Below are 20,363 nucleotides of genomic sequence, written 5' to 3'. Positions count from 1 at the left end.
CACTGTCCTGAGCATGGAGGTGGTTTCAGTCTCAGTGCTAGGGACACCCCAGCACGGGTATTGCTGATAACTTTGAGGATCCGGTGCCAGTGAAAAGGGAAGAAAAAAAGCAATGAACTGGGACTAATCAAACACGAACACATCTAACAGAAAGATGGAAAACAACAGACTCCCTATGGAGGGAAGAAAATGGTGGCGAAAAATATATCAAACAAAGCATGATCCACAACTTACAAAGATTTTAGGTAAGAAAAGGACCCCACAGAGCACATGTGAGCACCAGCCCCTGGCCCTGTGTAACAGCAACTAACAAGAGCTCAGTGTGACCAGCTCTGGCCCTAATAAGGGACCTGCTCATCGTGTGTCGTGACCCCACGTCCCAGGACCCTCCCGGCTCCTCTGCCCAGACCCAGCCAGAGCTGCTATATAGCAGGACACATGCAAATAGGGCGTCCCCTGCTGCTGAAAACCAGCCCGGCCCGCCCTGCAGCCCGCACAGGAGCCCAGCCCGCACCCAGGGTCCACTCGGGTCAGCACGGACGCAGACACTCGCCATGGAGCATGGGCTGAGCTGGCTGCTGCTCGTGGCGCTTCTAGGGGGTGATTCCTGGGGCAGGATCCCTGAGGGGGGGGCAGGAGGGGGAAGCAGTGGGTGAGAGCCATGTCTTGACAGGCTGTGTCTGTGTTTGCAGGTGTCTAGGGTGAGGCGCAGCTGGTGGAGTCTGGGGGAGACTTGGTGCCGCCTGGGGGGTCCCTCAGACTCTCCTGTGCAGCCTCCGGATACACCTTTAGCAACTACTACATGAACTGGATCCGCCAGGCTCCAGGGAAAGGGCTTGAGTGGGTTGCACAAATTAATCCTAGTAGTGGTAGCACATGGTACGCAGACTCCATGAAGGGCCGATTCACCATCTCCAGCAACAACGCCAAGAACTCGCTGTATCTGCAAATGAGCAGCCTGAGGCCCGAGGACACGGCCGTGTATTACTGTGCGAGAGACACAGTGAGGGGAGCGGGTGTGAGCCCAGACATAAACCCTGCGGGACGGGGGGCGGGGCTGGGGGTCCACTGGGGCGTGTCAGGACCCCAGGGGCCAGGGACACCGGGAGGCCCAGGAGGCTCAGAGCTCAGAGCACAACCCAGGAGCAGGTGCAGGGGTGGGGGCAGGGGCTTCCTGTCTGGGGCTCCCTCTGCAAGACCCCAGCTCCCCAGGGCACCATTGCTCTCCTCTGAGAGGCTCTCGCTAACAACATTCCTGGGGAGCCCCAATGAGGAGGTGAATCTGTCTCTGCACAGGTGAGACCTCCCCACGGATGAGACCCTCACCTGTCCTAGGTGACTGTGCAGTTTCTTCACACCCAGATCCCCCTGGAGCTCGTCTTCCCATGGTCGGGGCCAAGTCCCTGTGACCTGCTGCAGGTGAGGTGTGATCAGGGCGCCGCGGCACAGCAGAGAATTCTCTAACCACACCCCATGGAGCAGTTAACCCTGAGGAAACCAGCCCCAACCCAGAGAGGAAGGAGGAGCCTCACCTGAGAGACCCCAGATGTGCTCATCATAATCCTAATCTCCCAACCCCAGGTTGCTCCAGAGGCGCCCAAACAAGGCCCAGGGGATGGGCACCCTCAGACCAGGGGAAGCACCTCTGCCCCCTGACAGTCCCTGATCCCTCTCCCTTCATTACCCACCCACATCACAGCTGACCATGGGATCCCCACTGCATGCGGCTCTGCCATTCCTGCTCCCCAGCCCTTCCTGAGCCTCATCCCCCTGGACGGCAGCTTGAGCCCCCAAGACATTCCCTGTCCTGGCACCAGCCTGGACCCCTCTGACCCGCCTCCCGCAGCAGCACAGCGTCCTGACCCAGCTCTCTGCACAGCAGCTCCCGGCAGGTCGCAGGCCAGGAGTGACCTCCCCTGGGGGCCAGGAGTGGCATCTCTCCCCGCGATGGGAGACCCCAGGGCAGGGGCAGCAGCAGGACGGGAACCCCTTGTCACTGGGTAAACAGCATGGGGTGGGGTCAGCGCATTTCATGGTGAAGACACTCAGCACCTCCGTGCAGAAGGACATCTCCTCCCTGGAGTCAGGGCACCTGGACGTGTCCAGTCCTGGCCTCATCTCAGGAGAAAGCGCCGTCCCGTCCTGTGACCTCAGGGCAGCGAGGGGCTGGCTCCATGTCACCCACAGGGAACCGAAAACCTGACCAGGAATTTAGGGGTGAGGAGGAGCAACAGGTATCCCCATGATAGGGACGCGCATCAGCTGCCAATGACCAGGTCTTGGGGTGAGCACCCCGAGGTGTCCCTGGAGCTGCTGGTCACTGACTCGGTCACTCAGGTGCAGACTCAGGGTCCCCGGGGTCACGTGCTGTTTCTAGGACCAACCTCAGCGCCTGAAAGTAACACACAAAACACTCCCTCTCTCAGCAGCAGCCGGCGTGATGGTCACAGAATCAAACCACACGTGTGGAGCAACGTCCCGCAGTCAGGGATGGAAGATGAAGATTGTGACCCCGGGATGCTCCCCGGGGGATGATTTCATGCTCAGACAACGACACCCGCAGCTTCTCTTCTGGGGTGGAGACAGACTCACTCCAGAGCCCCGTGGACAGACCAGGCCCAGGTCAGCACACCCTGAGGGACGAGGCGGGAGCCTGGCCCTGCCCCGCTCAGCCTCTGCACAGCTCCGGGAGGAGGACCCCAGGGGCTGAGGACAGAGCAGGCCACGAGGACCAGGGACAGAGACAAGCCCAGGACAGACCCAGGAACTGCAGTGGACTGAGGCTATCAGAGTAAACACAGCACGATGGGTCACAAACTGAATTTTGAAAAACAGGTGACGGGACACCTGGATTTGCATCTGCAGAAAACTTCATCCTGGCAGACCCACAATTCTCCCTCATGAAATAAAAATGCATCATAGACATAAACGTAAAATGTAAAAGACGTAAACGCAGAGAGGTGACGAGGACGAAACATTCTTCCTTGAGCCGGACATGCCCGCGACGTGGGGCCACCAAAAAGCACAGTTTAAGACAAAATCGTTTTGTAGACTCTTTAAATGAAAACTGTCAGTTCTACAAAAGCAAATGTCATCAAAATAAGGACACAAGCAGCATCAGCTGAGCAGGACGTGCTGCAAAATTTAATTCTCAATAATCATCACTGCTCTGAAAACTCGAGAGCTAGAAAGACATCACCTGATCACACACGCCAAACCCTCAACCCTCTCCCCCCACAGACACGCGGGGTCTGGAGCCTGCACGTCACGGCCCTGACGCGGCTTCTCCCCGTCTCCGTGGGCCTGTCGGGGTCTCCGTGTCCCTCCCCACGTCTGCTGCCCACAGGGGCAGCGTCACCCTCGCTCCTCACACGAGGATCCTTCCCGTCTCCCCGCAGGACGCTGAGCCGTGTGGGGCCCGCGGACGTCCCTGCCGGGGCCTGGCCTTGGGGAGAAGCCTCCGTCTCTCCCCTTGAGGTGCTGCTGGGTGGGCTGGGCACACGGTCTCCCTCCTGGGGGGCGCGTCACCTCCGCTCGCCTCCCTGGGAGACGTGACCATGAACGGGGTGAGTCTTGTCAGCTGCCTTCTCTGCAGCGGCTGATCTGGGCCGTGATTTTATCTCTATCTGCTGAGATGGAGAATGACCTGGACGGACCGTCCACGTCCATCCCTCCCGGGTCCTGGAGTGAACACCCCTGGGTGCTGTGAAGGCTCCTCTCAGTGTGTTGTTCAATTTGTTTCCTGAGCTTTTTTGAGGATTGGTTTGAGGATTTTGAGGATTTTGGCATCTGTGTCGGTCGGGACGCGGGTCTGCAGCGTCTCTGCCGGGGCGACGTCCTTGTCTGTCTCAGGGTTGGGACCCCGGGGGCCTCTTGACCTGCTCCTGCAGCACGGCCCCCCCGGGTCCCTGCGGAGAGCAGGAGGCTGCACACGCGCCCCCCGCAGGCTCTGCCAGGCTGGCTTGGAAGACCTGCACGTCCTGGTGTTTGTTCTCTGGAGACGCTGATTCCCTCTCGATGCTCTGGCTTTGTTCTGTTCGGGTCTAACCTTCCCGACTCCCTCCTGGGCGTGTGTGTGACTCTAGGATTCTGTCCATTTCCTCCGGCCTCGCCAATCTGTGCCGACACACGCGGAGCCTCCCCGACCCTCCGTGGTCCAGGTGTTCATGTCACTTCTCCTCACGCTTCCCTGACGCTGCTCACGAGAGTCTCCTCCACATTTCCAAGGAGAGCGTGCATTTGGCTGACTTTCTCCATCCCCAGCTTTTCTCAGACTGCTCCTTGGAGATGCCTCTTTCACCTGAGCTTCGTTTTTTCTTTTTTAAAAAGATTTATTTATTTATATATACAAGAGCTGGGGTGCAGGCCAGAGGTACAGGCGGTGAAAACACTCCCCAGAAAGAGTAGGGAGCAGAACAGGCGGATCCGCTGAAACACACTGCTGAGGGGAGCTGCGGGGAGACAGGAGAGATCTGCTGCACCCTGGGTCAGGGCTGGACATGGAGCTGGTGCCGCAGAGGCTGTGGACAGCTTCCCAGTGCCGGGCTCACCCCTTGCACCCCCCGGGAGGCCCGAGCTTCACCTATTTCTAGTCCAGTTTTCATTATTTCCTTCCCTCTCCTGGCTTAGGTTTCAATTGCCCACTTTTGAGTGGCTGCTTCGCTGTGATGACGGATTATTAATTTGAGCCTCTCTGGCCTGTGGGGTGTCCTGCCTGTCTGTGCGGCCCCGTGTGTGGTGTCTCCTGGGTCCTCGGGCCTGGAGGGCGCGAGTGCATCCTCCTGTTCTCGTGGTCCAATATGTTTCCTTGTTTCCTCTCCCCACGGACCAGGCCTCGGCCAGGAGTGCCTCCCGCGGTCCCCACAGAAGAAAAGGTTTTCAGACTTTCCGTGTGTGGAAAATTCCCAGTTTCGTGCCGTGGTGACCAGAGAAGTCACTGACATGACGTCGGCTGTCACCACTGTGTGGACGCAGGAGAGTTACATGTTGATGGAGCCGAAGCGGGTTTACCTCTGTGTCTGCCCGAGGCCACAGCGTCACACCTCGACACGTGTGTCCTCCCGCGCCCGCCAGCGCCGGGGCCAGCACCCCTCACGGTCCAGGAGTCCCTCCCGCCCCTCCAGACACCCCACGGGGCCTCGTCCTGCAGGAGATGTCAAGTGTGTGCTCCAAGCCTGGGCTCGGGTGACACTTTGTCAGGTTCTCTGGGACCCCGCGTGAGGGGGGCTCCCGCCTTTGCCTTCAAATTCCAGCCTGTTTCCCGCGGGACGGTCGCCGCAGCTCCACCCTGTGTGGCAAAGCAGAGGATTCCTTCCCCTCCCAGGGAGACAGGATCATGTAATTACCCTGTTCCCTGCACCAACCACGCCGCTGTCCTTGGGCACATACGTGCCTCCCATGACCAAGCGTGTCCGTAGGGCTGCAGGCATCAAGGAGCCAAGTAAAGGCTCGACACCCCCCAGCGTACGTCTCACGGTGTCTGTGGGACTGTCCTCCAGTGGCAGGAGAAGGACAAATGAACATAAATAGGATTAGATCAAACTAAAAAGATTCTGGAAAGAGAAAGAAATTATCCATATAACAAAGACACCTCACAGGATGGGAGATAATATCTGCGCAAAACTCGTCTGACAAAGGGCTGACCCAGAACATACAAAGGTCTCAGGCAGGAAGACACCACAGAGCACGTGTGGGCACCAGCACCTGTGCCTGCATCCAGCAAGTAACAGGGGCTCAGGGTCCCCAGCTCTTGCCCTCATAAGGGACCTGCTCATCGTGTGTCATGACCGCACGTCCCAGGACCCTCCCCGGCTCCTCTGCCCAGACCCAGCCAGAGCTGCTATATAGCAGGACACATGCAAATAGGGCGTCCCCTGCTGCTGAAAACCAGCCCGGCCCGCCCTGCAGCCCGCACAGCAGCCCAGCCCGCACCCAGGGTCCCCTCGGGTCAGCACGGACGCGGACACTCGCCATGGAGCGTGGGCTGAGCTGGCTGCTGCTCGTGGCTCTTCTAGGGGGTGATTCCTGGGGCTGGATCCCTGAGGGGGGGCAGGAGGGGGAAGCAGTGGGCGAGAGCCATGTCCTGACGGGCTGTGTCTGTGTTTGCAGGGGTCCAGGGTGAGGCGCAGCTGGTGGAGTCTGGGGGAGACTTGGTGCCGCCTGGGGGGTCCCTCAGTCTCTCCTGTGCAGCTTCCGGATTCACCTTCAGCAACTACTACATGAGCTGGGTCCGCCAGGCTCCGGGGAAGGTGCTTGAGTGGGTTGCAAGTATCAGTGAAGGTGGTGGTAGCACATACTACGCAGACTCCGTGAAGAGCCGATTCACCATCTCCAGAGACAACGCCAAGAACTCGCTGTATCTGCAAATGAGCAGCCTGAGGCCCGAGGACACGGCCGTGTATTTCTGTGGGAGAAGCACAGTGAGGGGAGCGGGTGTGAGCCCAGACACAAACCCTGCAGGACAGGGGGCGGGGCTGGGTGTCCACTGGGGCGTGTCAGGACCCCAAGGGCCCAGGGACACCGGGAGGCCCAGGAGGCTCAGAGCTCAGAGCCCAGCCCGGGAGCAGGTGCAGGGGTGGGGGGCAGGGGTTTCCTGTCTTGGGCTCCTTCAGCTGGACCCCAGTTCCAGAGGACACCATTGCTCTCCTCTGAGAGACACCCGTTCCCCACATTCCTGGGGAGCCCCAAGGAGGAGGTGACTCTGTCTGTGCACAGGTGAGAACTTCCCAGGGACAAGACCCTCACCTGTCCAGGTGTCTGTTACTTACTATTACTGGGGGGACCCGGGGAGGGGGCGGGTGTGGCCCAGACACAGACCATGCAGGACAGGAGGGGGCAGCACCCAGGCCCACCACCAGGGGGCGCTCCGAGCTCACAGCCTGGACTCAGCTCATGGCTGTGGGAGGACATGGACAGGGACGGGACCTCCAGCCTGGACCTACTGTCCATCTCGCCCCTGCCGCTCCTAGGGGTGTCCATCCCTCTGTCCTCCTCGGGTGCAGCCTGGGGTCACTCCCCCTGTGCCATCTGCTGATAACATCTGTGCCTTTGAAATACTTCTGAACCACTGACTCTCTGTTCTGGATCCGAGACCCAGTGGGGTCTATTCACCGTGGTGTCCAACCCCTGCCACCAGGTCTCAGGGCCTCCAGGAAGGCTGGTGGGGACTCCTGACTAAAAGTCCTGGATCCAGACCCAGGGAGCTGAGCTCTGACCCTGTGGGGGGAAGTCCCCTGGCATCAGGGCAGGGACGGGGGTCTGAGGACTTTGCTGTGTCTCTGTCCTGGCCGGACCCGACTCCTTGTCTGAAGGCCCCTGGTCAGCACTGGGGGTCCCGGGTCTCCTGGCCTGACCTCTGGTGTCTGTGACGGGGGCACCCGCCACGAGAGCTCTCGGGTGGACCCTTCTCTGCAGAGTCTCCCGGGTTCCCAGGACTGTTGCTGCTCAGTGTCTTGTGTGTTTCTCGCTGAACCTCATGAAACTGTGACCTGCTGGGTATGAGGCTGTGGCATCGGGGTGCAGTGGGTCTGTGGACTGTGGGGTCAGTGCTCACTCTTCCGAGCGGGGGGACAGGAACGTGTCCAGCCACTTGTCTCCCCGTGTGATTCCCTCATTTTTCTCCTTTTCTCTCAAGGTTGTTTCTGCTCTTCAAGGCCCTTTAGGGTCCACAACTGCTTCTTGTTTCCTTTCAAGGTCACTTGTGCTGTCCTAGGTGATGCATTAAATCTGTGAATGGCTTTGGGTGACGCGGCATTTCAATGATGTCACCTCCCCCCAGAGCCGGGACGCCTCAGCATGTCCTGCGTGGTCTTTCGTGTCCCCTGCACAGTGTCAGAGTCTGCACTGCACCTCCGTCCCCCCTGTTCAGGTCACTCCCCAGGGTTCCTTCCTGAGGGCGAGAGTGTCACTGGACCTGGACGCTCACTTCCCTGTACACGTGGCCTCCCCTGTTCCCATAAAATTGATTACCCGTTGATCCCTTTGAAATCCTGTTCCCAGTAAAGATGAATATCCTTTGTTTCCCCTAAACCCTGTTTTTCCTGCCTTGTCACACAATTGGCCACCATGCTCGTTCACTATTAGTAAATAGCAAGAGAGCTGTTCACAGAGCAGCAGAGTCTTGCCTTGCAAACCTGCTCTACAACTCGTCTCTCAGACGTGTCCCCGGCAGCATGCTGGCGTGCTCCTGATCACCAGTTTCCATATCTTTGTTGTTCTGGAGATTGGTTTTCTCTCTGTGGTTTATTGTTCCCCTGAGCGCTTGTTTGGTCCTTTGCTTTTTTCATTCTCCCCATTGTTGTTTTTGGGTTTGCTCTGTGTAGCTTTGGCTTTCACAGGGTGTGTGTCTTCCTCTCCTGTTTTGGGTGTTTACCAGGTGGTGGATACAGTAGCTGGAACATACCTTGAAGTAGATATGGGCATGCAGTGCTATCAGTATTGACTGGGGCTGCTGGGATGGGAGGTCAGGACTTCAGGTGGGCCTCCCCTGATACAGGTGCAGATTGTAGCAGAGTGGCAGACCTGGCCTGGATGATGGACCTGAAGGACGGGATCCCCAGAGGGGCTCCCTTGTGGGAGTACAGGCATGTGGTATGGTGGTGGTCCTTCCTGGGCCGCTGTGGCTGGGGGTTGCGATTTCCAGCAGGGCCCCACCTCCAATTCAGGTCTGAGTCTGTCGGGCAGTGGTGGTCCATGCTATCTAGGTGAGCAGCTGGTGTCATCTCACAGGAGGTTGTTATGCTCTGGCCACTATCTGACTACCTGATGCCATTCAGGGTCTTAACAGTCAGTAGGTGTGTTGGGAGGAATATCTTGGGAGGTCACAAGCTCTGTGTAGATCTAGTCAGGTTCTGGCATGGTCTCGTGGGAGGTCACAAGCACTTTGGATTCCCTGGCACTGTCCCCAATGGGGTCTCAAGGTCTCATGGGTCTGGACAGACACTGGCAGGGACTCACAGAAAGTTGTGTGGCCTCTGCCATTCCAGGCGTGCACTGGAAGGATCTTGCAGAAGGTTAGATGCCCATGTCCACTCTGGCACGCTCCCCAGCACAGGGTCTGTGATCTCACTAGTTTGTGTCTATTGCTTATTAATGTAGTTTTTATATCAAATTATGAATTGGCTATTGTGAGTAAATTGGTCCTTCACTCCAATGAATCAGGCAAATGAGATGTTTGGCCAAATGAGATGTTTCTTCTTAAACTGATGTATGTGTGTGTATATATATGTATATGCGTATATGTATATGTATGTATGTATATGTATATATGCATATATATATATATATATATATATATATAGACTTTGTTGTCAATATTGACTAGCCATACCTTAGGTACATACATTGCATAACTCACAGATGTTTCGAAAAGAAATTTAGAGTTCCTGTTTTTTCCATATTTCTTGTAGAAGAACTTGCCTTTCTAAAATTCAAAATATTGAAAATTGAACTAATATGCTTGAAGTGACTATTGCTTATATTATATAGAGCAACAGTTGATCAATTTTACCCATGAATAAAATCTAAACATCAAGGAGGCTTTCAAACACTTGCCAATTACGTTGATATTCAGTTCATACCCAAGCTTCTTCAGGCTACCGTCTGCTGTCATTGAACATTAGAGACAGGGAATCACAATAATAACAGTAGGAAATCATGTAAATATGACTTGTTTTGCAAAATTGATGAAAAGAATGTTAAATTAGTCCATATTTGTACACAGTGTCCTTTTGAGTAACTATGTCAACACTGGACACTGTTTCAGTATTGCATTTTGGAGAAGTTGTGTATATTTGTTATACCATCTGATTTCCTGTTGATCATTTTCTTCAAGTCTTAGCCTTGCTAAAATCCAGAGACGGGTTTATCAGCAGAGAGTTAACTGAATTGTCCCAACCCAGAACAGCTTGGTTGTTCTGGTTCTGCAGTCACCATGCAGGCAAAAAATACAGGCCCACAGGCACCCCAGCACTGGCATCGCTGACATCTTCAAGGACCGGGCTCCAGTGACGAGAAAAAAAATTACTGCAAACATCTGGCCTACAACAAATATGAACACAGCTAAACAGGAAAGACACTATCAGGAACACAAACAGATCCCGACAGATGGGAGAAAGTTGCTGGAAAAACAAATCGAATAAACGGCTGACCCTAAACATATAAAGATCTCAGGAGAGAAGACCCCACAGAGCACGTGTGAGCACCAGCACCTGGGCCTGCGTCCCAGCAAGTAACAGGGGCTCAGGGTCACCAGCTCTGGCCCTAATAAGGGACCTGCTCATCGTGTGTCATGACCCCACGTCCCAGGACCCTCCCAGGCTCCTCTGGCCCAGACCCAGCCAGAGCTGCTCTATAGCAGGACACATGCAAATAGGGCGTCCCCTGCTGCTGAAAACCAGCCCGGCCCGCCCTGCAGCCCGCACAGGAGCCCAGCCCGCACCCAGGGTCCCCTCAGCTCAGCACGGACGCGGACACTCGCCATGGAGCGTGGGCTGAGCTGGCTGCTGCTCGTGGCGCTTCTAGGGGGTGATTCCTGGGGCAGGATCCCTGAGGAGGGGGGGCAGGCGGGGGAAGCAGTGGGCGAGAGTCATGTCCTGACGGGCTGTGTCTGTGTTTGCAGGTGTCCAGGGTGAGGAGAAGCTGGTGGAGTCTGGGGGAGACTTGGTGCAGCCTGGGGGGTCCCTCAGACTCTCCTGCGCAGCGTCTGGATTCACCTTCAGCAGCTACTACATGAACTGGATCCGCCAGGCTCCAGGGAAGGGGCTTGAGTGGGTTGCGCGTATCAGTGATGGTGGTGGTAGCACATACTACGCAGACTCCGTGAAGGGCCGATTCACCATCTCCAGAGACGACGGCAGGAACTCGCTGTATCTGCAAATGAGCAGCCTGAGGCCCGAGGACACGGCCGTGTATTTCTGTGCGAGACACACAGTGAGGGGAGCGGGTGTGAGCCCAGACACAAACCCTGCAGGACAGGAGGGCTGGGCTGGGGGTCCACTGGGGCGTGTCAGGACCCCAGGGGCCCAGGGACTCCGGGAGGCCCAGGAGGCTCAGAGCTGAGAGCACAGCCCGGGAGCAGGTGCAGGGGTGGGGGGCAGGGGCTTCCTGTCTGGGGCTCCCTCTGCAAGACCCCATTCCCCAGGGCACCATTGCTCTCCTCTGAGAGGCTCCCGCTCCCCACATTCCTGGGGAGCCCCAAGGAGGAGGTGAATCTGTCTGTGCACAGGTGAGACCTCCCCAGGGACAAGACCCTCACCTGTCCAGGTGTCTATTTAGTTTCTTCACAACAAGACCCTACAGTCTCAGGAGAAATAAATACCGGGTGGATCAACACAGGGGAAATTGGGGAGCAGGAAGAACCCCTAAGCCCATGGAGGATGATGACCCTCCCCAGTGTCCTGCCTCCTGTCAGGTCCTGGGGCTGTGGGGGCTCCTGCGTCCCCTCTGCACACTGGGCTCAGGGTCTTGAGGGTCACCTGACAATGTGCTGTTTGGTTCGAGACTCGGCAGGAAGGTGCTGTGGGCGGGTGAGGGTGTCAGGGGAGGTCGGTCCCCCTGGGATAGATACTTCCTCCTCCCCGAACCCCAGGGGGACAGGTGCTTCCCAGGGGCTCACAGCCCCTCCCTGCCCACCCCCCACAGCCCCTGCTCCTGACCCGCAGCCCCTCTTGTCACGGGCAGGGCTTGGTCCCCCAGGGCACCCTGTGCTGGGGGCTCAGCTCCACCCCAGGACCTCTGCGTGGGGCAGGGCTGGACACGCCCCTAGAGGAGACACGCGTGACCTGGACACGCCTGTAGGGTCAGCAGGCGCAGGGGGCATGTTGTGAGCCGAGCCGCGTCCTGACTCCAGCCATGGGATCCTGACGTGGGAAGATCCGTCCACGAACCTGCGGAGCCGAGTGCGGGTGAATGAATCGTGTCCGTGGAGAGACACACGTGACGACACACGTGACGAGAAAGAGGAAGGAGGAGAAGCCTCGGCTAGAAAACCATGACCCGCAGAGTCGGGGCCTCCCGCCCACGGGCAGGGAACGGCCTGACGGGGCAGCAGCGTCCGCCTCGCGCGGGAGCCAGGGCTGAGCTCCGTCCCCCGCGGGTCCCCAACAGTTAACGGTGCCGAGTCAGACTTTCCTGAACCCAAACAGGTGCCGTCTCGTGTGGTTGTGGGTTTCCCGAGGTTGAAAGAGTTTCCAGACAAACTTTCATCACGTTTATCCCACAGGAGCTCATGGTGGGGAGACCAAGGCCCGTCCTGCTGGCCTGGAGGACAGAGGGCAGGGCCACCACCCACCCCGTCTGCGTCCCAGGCGGGGCCTGTCCCTGAGCCGGGCCGTGAGGGCCAGACCGAGGCCGAGGGACCCGCGGCCTCCCCACGCGCAGGGACGGGCGCCCGCTGCGAACCCTCCCTGGTCACTCCCTGGGCTGGGCCCAGGCTCTGGTCACTCAGGTCAGGTCTCAGGCGGAGCGCGTCCAGAGAGGAGGAGCTGGTGGGTCTGGGCCTCTGCCCGCGGGGCTCCCTGGGAGGGTTAGGGGTGACCTGGGGGTGGGGGTGAGTGCAGGGGACTGAGGGGGACACCCCTTGTCCCAGGTGTCCTGTCCCAGGGGCAGCTGCAGGAGTCGGTCCGGGCTGGTGACCCCAGACCTGCCCCCGCCTGTGCCGTCCCGGGCTCTGTCTCCTCCGGGGATGGTGGTCTGGATCCCCAGTGTCCCGGGCAGGGCAGGGTGGCTGGACGTGGTCACTGCAGTGGGTCACCCTGAGCACAGACGACAGCCCCGCTCTGGGCCCCTGTCCATCTCTGCTGCCCCGGCCCGAACCCGCTTTCCCTGCAGCTGAGCTCCGTGAGCCGAGGACACGGCCAGGTGGGCGGCGAGATCTCCCCGGGGATGGGGGGCAGCAGACGCCAGGGCCGAGGGGTGCGTCCGGAGACGCGAGTCCAGACACGCCTGGCGGGCAGCCCCTGGGAGCTGGCGGGCGGTGCCTCCCTGTGCTGGCTCCGGGGCCTCTGTCAGCTGTGGGGTGAGCAGCCCCCCAGGCGCAGGGAAAGGGGCTGCCGTGGGCGGGGGTGACAGGGGTACGAGGCACGAGCTACAACCAGCTCTGAGCTCGCGGCTCACGATCACCCTGGACAACTCCAGGAGCGAGTTCACTCAGCAGCGAGCACTCGAGACTGAGGACACGCCGCGTTGGACTGTGGGGGACACACAGTGGGGAGCTGGGATGGCCAGACACACCCCCTCCAGGACAGGAGGGTGGCTGGGGGCGCCGGGACCGGCGGGGCGCAGGGACCCTGGGGTGAGATCCGGACTCAGGGGCTCACTCATAGAGGAATCTAGAAAACCTAAATAAGGGACCAGGAAAAAGAACAGCAGTGAGAGAGAAAAAAACAAAATCAACACCCAACTGTGAACCCGAGACACACTATGGGGGGCTGCGGGGAAAGCAGGGCTTGGGGTCAAAATGAGGGGGTTGCAACTGTGTGGGGAATATAAAAATAACATTGAAAAAAGTGAAAAAAAATTAATCACAGACATAAAGTGTAAAAGGTTAAGCCCTGACAGTTAACACAGGAGGAAACATTTATGACATGGAGCGTGGACAGGACCCTGGGGTGGCGCAACAGAAACTCCACAGCTCACGTAGGAACTGAGGTGCTGCCGGGTGGGCTGGGCACACGGTCTCCCTCCTGTGGGGGCGTCACCTCCGCGCGTCTCCCTGGGAGACGTGACCATGAACGGGGTGAGTCTCGTCAGCTGCCTTCTCTGCAGCGGCTGATCTGGGCCGTGGTTTCATCTCTATCTGCTGAGATGGAGAATGACCTGGACGGACCGTCCACGTCCATCCCTCCCGTGGCCTGGAGTGAACACCCCTGGGTGCTGTGAAGGCTCCTCGGCACCTGCTGTTCACTCCACTGCTGAGGCTTTTTCCTCTGTGCTTCTCAGGACGCGGGTCTGCAGTGTCTCTTCTGTGCTGACGTCCTCGTCTGCTCTCGTGTCGGGATCCCGGGGCCTCACGGTGGGCACTTGGCAGCGCAGCCTCCGCCTGACTTTCGGGAACGGCCAGAGCAGGACGGACACTGGTTCCCCTTGAGGCTTGGTGGACTCACCGGGGAACCAGCAGGCCCTGTGCCTTTATTTTGGGGGGACTTGGACGACTGTTCAATTCTCCCCCTTGTCCTTGGTCTGTTCCTGGTCCTGTTTCTCCTGATTCCGTCTGGGCAGGATTTATGCTTCTCACACGGTCTCCGTTTATTCCAGCTTCTCCCACGTGCTGCCCAGACCAGGGGAGCGGCCCAGGGGAGCCTCTTTCCAGGTGTCTGCTGCGGCCTCTCCTCCTCCTTTTCTCCTTCTAGTTATTGGGGTTTCCTTCTGTTTTCCAGCGGGGGCCCAGATGCTGTCAACCATGTTTGCTTTCTCAGTACCCCCCTCCGCCACGATGGCGCGTGTGAACTGTCCCTTCACGTGTGTCTCACTGACGTGGCTCCAAGTGTCCTTGTCTCCTTCCTGCTCCTGCCACTCGGAGTCCCGTGCTCTGCCTTGGTCATCGCTGCAGCTACAATGACAGGTTATTTAATGGAGCCCCTTCTTGCTGGTGATGAGGTCCTGGCCCTGGGGATCCAGACCCCTGTGTGGTGTTGGGGTGTCCACAGGCTCTGGGGTTCCTAACTCCACAATCCACTCTCTGGAGACAAGATAATTCCTTGTTCCACCTTCTCACTCACCCTGTGGTGGGTCCGTCGTGTTTCGTGCAGTCTCCACAGTCACAGGTTTTCCATTCCTGGTGAATTTCCATTTGACCAGAGAAGATAATTGACAGGATTTCAATCCTCATGACCTGCTGAACCTGTTTTTATTGAGTTTAAGGAGAAAACATATCACAGGTTATTTGCTCAAGTCTCTACTAATGTGTCCTCTCACACCGTCCAGTCAGGGACCCAAAATCCACACCCCATTTCGTGGGCTGCCTCCCGCCCCCACCCTCCACCATCCTCCCTCTAATGGCCTGGGCTGCAGCCAGATGTCAAGAGTTTACAACTAGGTTGATGTGACTGACCCTGGGACACGTTCCCTGTACCCACACGTAAGTCAGACCATCCCGCATTTGTCTTTTTCCTTCTGACTCACTTCCCTTGGCGCCATCCAGGCTCTGTCTGTGCTCTGCTGCCTGCAGGGGCTTCCTTAGTCATAGCGCAGTTACAGGCACTTGTCTCAACACAACACATTTTACAACAACCTGCACTGTCCTGAGCATGGAGGCGGTTTCAGTCTCTGTGCTAGGGACACCCCAGCAAGGGTATCACCGATATCTTAGAGGATCAGGCGCCAGTGACAAAGGAAGAAAAATAAAAGCAATCACCTGGGACTATTCAAATACCAACACATCTAAACAGAAAGATACTATATGGAAAACAAACAGACTCCCGATGGAGGGGAGAAATTGGTGGCAAAAAATATATCAAACAAAGGGTTGATCCGCAACTTACAAAGATTTTAGGTAAGGAAAGGACCCCAGAAAGGACATGTGAGCACCAGCCCCTGGACCTGCGTCACAGCAAGTAACAGGGGCTCAGGGTCACCAGCTCTGCCCCTAATAAGGGACCTGCTCATCGTGTGTCATGACCCCACGTCCCAGGACCCTCCCCGGCTCCTCTGCCCAGACCCAGCCAGAGCTGCTATATAGCAGGACACATGCAAATAGGGCGTCCCCTGCTGCTGAAAACCAGCCCGGCCCGCCCTGCAGCCCGCACAGGAGCCCAGCCCGCACCCAGGGTCCACTCGGGTCAGCACGGACGCGGACACTCGCCATGGAGCGTGGGCTGAGCTGGCTGCTGCTCGTGGCGCTTCGAGGGGGTGATTCCTGGGGGCAGGATCCCTGAGGGGGGGCAGGAGGGGGAAGCAGTGGGCGAGAGCCATGTCCTGACGGGCTGTGTCTGTGTTTGCAGGTGTCCAGGGTGAGGCGCAGTTGGTGGAGTCTGGGGGAGCCTTGGTGCCACCCGGGGGGTCTCTCAGACTCTCCTGTGCAGCCTCCGAATTCACCTTCAGTAATTATGCAATGCACTGGGTCCGCCAGGCTCCAGGAAAGGGGCTTCAGTGGGTTGCATACATTTATAGTAATGGTGCTGGCACATACTACGCAGACTCCGTGAAGGGCCGATTCACCATCTCCAGAGACAACGCCAAGAACTCGCTGTATCTGCAAATGAGCAGCCTGAGGCCCGAGGACTCGGCCGTGTATTTCTGTGCGAGAGACACAGTGAGGGGAGCGGGTGTGAGCCCAGACACAAACCCTGCAGGACGGGGGGCGGGGCTGGGGGTCCACTGGGGCGTGTCAGGACCCCAGGGGCCCAGGGACACAGGGAGGCCCAGGAGGCTCAGAGCTCAGAGCACAGCCCAGGAGCAGGTGCAGGGGTGGGGGGCAGGGGCTTCCTGTCTGGGGCTCCCTCTGCAGGACCCCAGCTCCCCAGGGCACCATTGCTCTCCTCTGAGAGGCTTCCGCTCCCCACATTCCTGGGGAGCCCCAAGGAGGAGGTGACTCTGTCTGTGCACAGGTGAGGCCTCCCCAGGGACAATAACCTCACCTGTCCAGGTGTCTGTTACTTACTATTACTGGGGGGACACTTGGAGGGCGGGTGTGGCCCAGACACAGACCCTGCAGGACAGGAGGGGGCAGCACCCAGGCCCAGCACCAGGGGGCGCTCCGAGCTCACAGCCCTGGACTCAGCTCATGGCTTTGGAGGACTTGGACAGGGACATGACCTCCAGGCCAACCCCTGCCCTCTCCTAGTGGGTGTCCATCCCTCTGTCCTCCTCGGGTCAGCCTTGGGGTCACTCCCCCCAGTGTAATCAGTTGAATACCGTCGGCCCCTTTGAAATGTTCAGAACAACTGATTTACTGTTTTGGTTCCGAAACCCAGTTGGATCAGATCACATGAGGCCACACCCCTGTCACCAGGTCTCAGGGCCCTCAGGAAGGCCGGTGGGGACTCCTGACCAAGGGTCCTATATCTAGGTACCAGAAGCTGACAACTGACTCGGTGTGTGGACAGTCCGCTGGGAGCTGGCCGGGTAGGGGATTCTGAGGACTCTGCATGAGTCTCTGTCCTGGCCAGACCGGACTCCCTGAAAGGCCCCTGGTCATCACTGGGGGTCCCGGGTCTCCTGGCCTGACCTCTGGTGTCTGTGACGGGGGCACCCGCCACGAGAGCTCTCGGGTGGACCCTTCTCTGCAGAGTCTCCCGGGTTCCCAGGACTGTTGCTGCTCAGTGTCGTGTGTGTTTCTCGCTGAACCTCATGAAACTTTGCTCCTGTCCCGTGAAGAAGGACACTGTGTTTCAGGAACGGGGGACAGTGCAGACTTTGGGGTCCTGTGCCCACGGACGCTGTTCCCTCTTCCATGCTGACTCAGGGTGTTTCCAGCTCTGTGTCTCCCGGGGAGGCCTTTATTTTCTCTTTCTCTCAGGAGGGTTTGGCCTCTTCCAAGCCTCCTCTGCCCCTGTGAAGTGACAATTGTCTTTCTGTGTCCTGTCAAGGGGCCACTGTGCCTCACAGAGACTGCAGTGGTCCCCGGAGCGCACGGGGGCCGGGGCCCTGTCCACGCGGTCAGTGCTCGTCGCAGGGCCCAGGACTCCCCAGGCCTCGTCTCTTACGTCCTCACGACAGAGTCTCACCGTCTCCTTGTGCGGGTCCTGCCCCCCCATGTCACCCGGGGTCTCCTTGTTCTGGGGTGACGGCAGGTGGGGTGTTCTCCGCCCTCCCTGTCTCCTGACAGGTGCCCGCAAGCAGAATTCCCCGTGTTCTGTGTGTTCCTCCTTCTCCTGCCCCAACAGGATGTCACTGTCATGCTCGACAGTTTCCTCTGGTGGAATCCCCTGGTCTCCCTGGGGGTGAGCATGTCCTCTGGGGGGGTGACGGCCGCCGTGTGTGGGGACCGTCTGGTTCCTTGGAGTCTTTTCTCACCCAGACGCTCCCGTGGGGATGCCCAGGACGAGGCTGAGGGACAGGAGACCGTGGACGTGCCGTCCCGTCCCGTCTGGTCTGAGAGGGAGACTCAGCTTCTCCCGTGGACGTGGGGCTGCTGTGGGGGTGTCACCTGCCGTTCTCAGAACATCTGTGCAAGTTGCTTTCATTCCCCTATTGAGGGAATTTCTACTCTAATTCTTTACAATGTCGTCGCTAAAGTTCTCTGCGTGTCCCTGGGGTTCCTCCTGCCCCCCACGCTTGGAACTGTCTCCCCAAGAGTCCAGAGAACCCAACTCCGGGGACGCGGAGACTCTCCTGACTCACAGACACGCCCGCGGGGAGCAGGAGCCTGTTTCTCCTGAGACTCCTTTCTCTTCTCCCGCGACCCCCGCAGACTCCCCCCCGGGGAGAGGACGTGCGGGGCCTGGACACCCCAGGTTGGGTCCGACCCTCTCTCTGACGTTCACCTTCACACGGACCGGCCAGGAAACAGGCGTCATGAGGCGCAGCCCTCCCGCCCCGGAGCGGAGATTGGGTCTCTCTCCTCCTCCGCCTCTCCCGGCCCAGCCAGCCCGAAAGCCCAGGAGTGAAGGACACGATCAGCGCCAGGGCTGGGTCTGGGCAGCCCCGTCTGCATCCTGCCCTGGGCACCCTCAGGCGTCCCGACACCCACGTCCCCACAGGCCGCAGCAGGCGCGACTCTGAGCACAGTTTTCTCCCTGTTTTAAAGTCCATGACAAAAGATGCACGAACCCCACCCCCTCCTCTCAGTATAAACCCCTTTATTCTCTGTCCTCCTTTTCCTTAGGTCACATCTGAGTGACCCCCAGGAAGATGGGCCCAGGGGAGGGTCCCTCCCCCACACACACCTGAGTCTCCGTCCCCCACGAGGGCTGAGGCCTCACAGCTGTCACCACGCAGATGCTCAGAGGCTGTCGGGACAGTAACTTCTCTGTGTCCGTCTGTGACACTATTTCCTCAATGTCCACTCACGGTGCCCTGTGCACCAGGCCCTGCACCCCTGAGCTACCAGGACATGAGCTTACGTCATGGAGATTCTTGGGGGACCATAAACGTCATGGGCACTGAGAGAGGAAACATGGTTGGTTAGTAGGGAGCAGAGGACACCAAGTGTAGACGGATGGGCAGGGTCCATCCACCCAGTGCCGTCCTGGCTCTGGGCCCCGAAATCTGGACTCCACCCCCTCGGGGCAGCCACACGGGGCAGAGGGACTGAAACGGGCATTCACCACACACCTCCCTGCTCTTACGAGTCGGAAGCCACTCCCTGCGCACACCTGCCCACAGGTCAGACGCTGCCCACACAGAGCTCCCTCCTCTTGTGTTCGGGGCCCTCCCACTGTTCTCAGCACTGGCTGAGCAACCCCACACCCCCCGCGGCGAGGGCCAGGCTACTCATGTGTCTGCCAAAGGTCCGGGCATGGGGTGACCCCTGATGTCAGGAATCTCGTTGGCTGACCCCGGCTAGATTCTTCTCATGTGCTCATGGCTGGCGTCCACGCATGTGGCCATTGCTGAAATACGCGTTTACACGTAAAGCTGCAAATGGCGTGAGACCAAATACTGAACAGGTAACTGGACAACCGCGGCGCTGCGTGATGCAAACAGCACATGTTTAAACGGTTAATAGACTCTGCCTGCAGGCAGGGACTCGGAGTTGGGTTTCGTGGTGACAGGGGAGAGGCCACACCTGACATGTCCTGGGAGCTGAAGGCCGTGACCCTCCCGGCCAAGTCCTGGATGCGCGATCGCGGTCTTGTAAGACAGAGGCCATCGGGACAGGCGTCCAGAGAGAGAGACGGCAGCTAGAGTGAGACTCAGCCGTTCCTCGACGAGAGAATCCGGGGTAACAGGTGAAAACACAGCCTTGAGAAAGGAGAAGGCGTTTCCCTTTGCTTTGTTTTTATTTGAAGCTTGGGGTGAGAGGAGGCTTCGTGGAACTTCCGCAGCCCTGGGATTCTTTGGGGGTTTTAACTTTTTTACTACTTTTATTAAATCAGAATAGATTAGTTACAGGAATAAGAAGTTTTTTGGCAGTCATTGGACTTGAAGACCAATATATAAGGGGATAATGTTTTTAATGTTTAAGATTTAGGAATTTTACAAATTTTGATTCAATAGTAATTTAGCGGTTACAAAGGAATTAGTTTTAATCATATAAAGTTTTTTGTGGTTTTGCGGTTTCTTAGCATGAACAGAAGGATCACTGGGCAGTGGAAGATGAATGACTGTTAGTGGACATTTTTGTGGTCACTGTGTTCACCTTCAGAAGAAAGTGAAATGGCCATTATCACCTCAGCAAGGGGTCACAGGTCCCCAGGCCAGGTTGGCCCTTTTTGAAAAAAAATGCCTCCCTGGTGAGTCCTTTTCATTTACTTGGAAGCTAC

Source organism: Talpa europaea (assembly GCF_964194135.1).
Source record: "Talpa europaea genome assembly, chromosome: 8".
In the NCBI taxonomy this organism is placed as follows: domain Eukaryota; kingdom Metazoa; phylum Chordata; class Mammalia; order Eulipotyphla; family Talpidae; genus Talpa; species Talpa europaea.
This window is presented reverse-complemented; position numbering follows the sequence as displayed.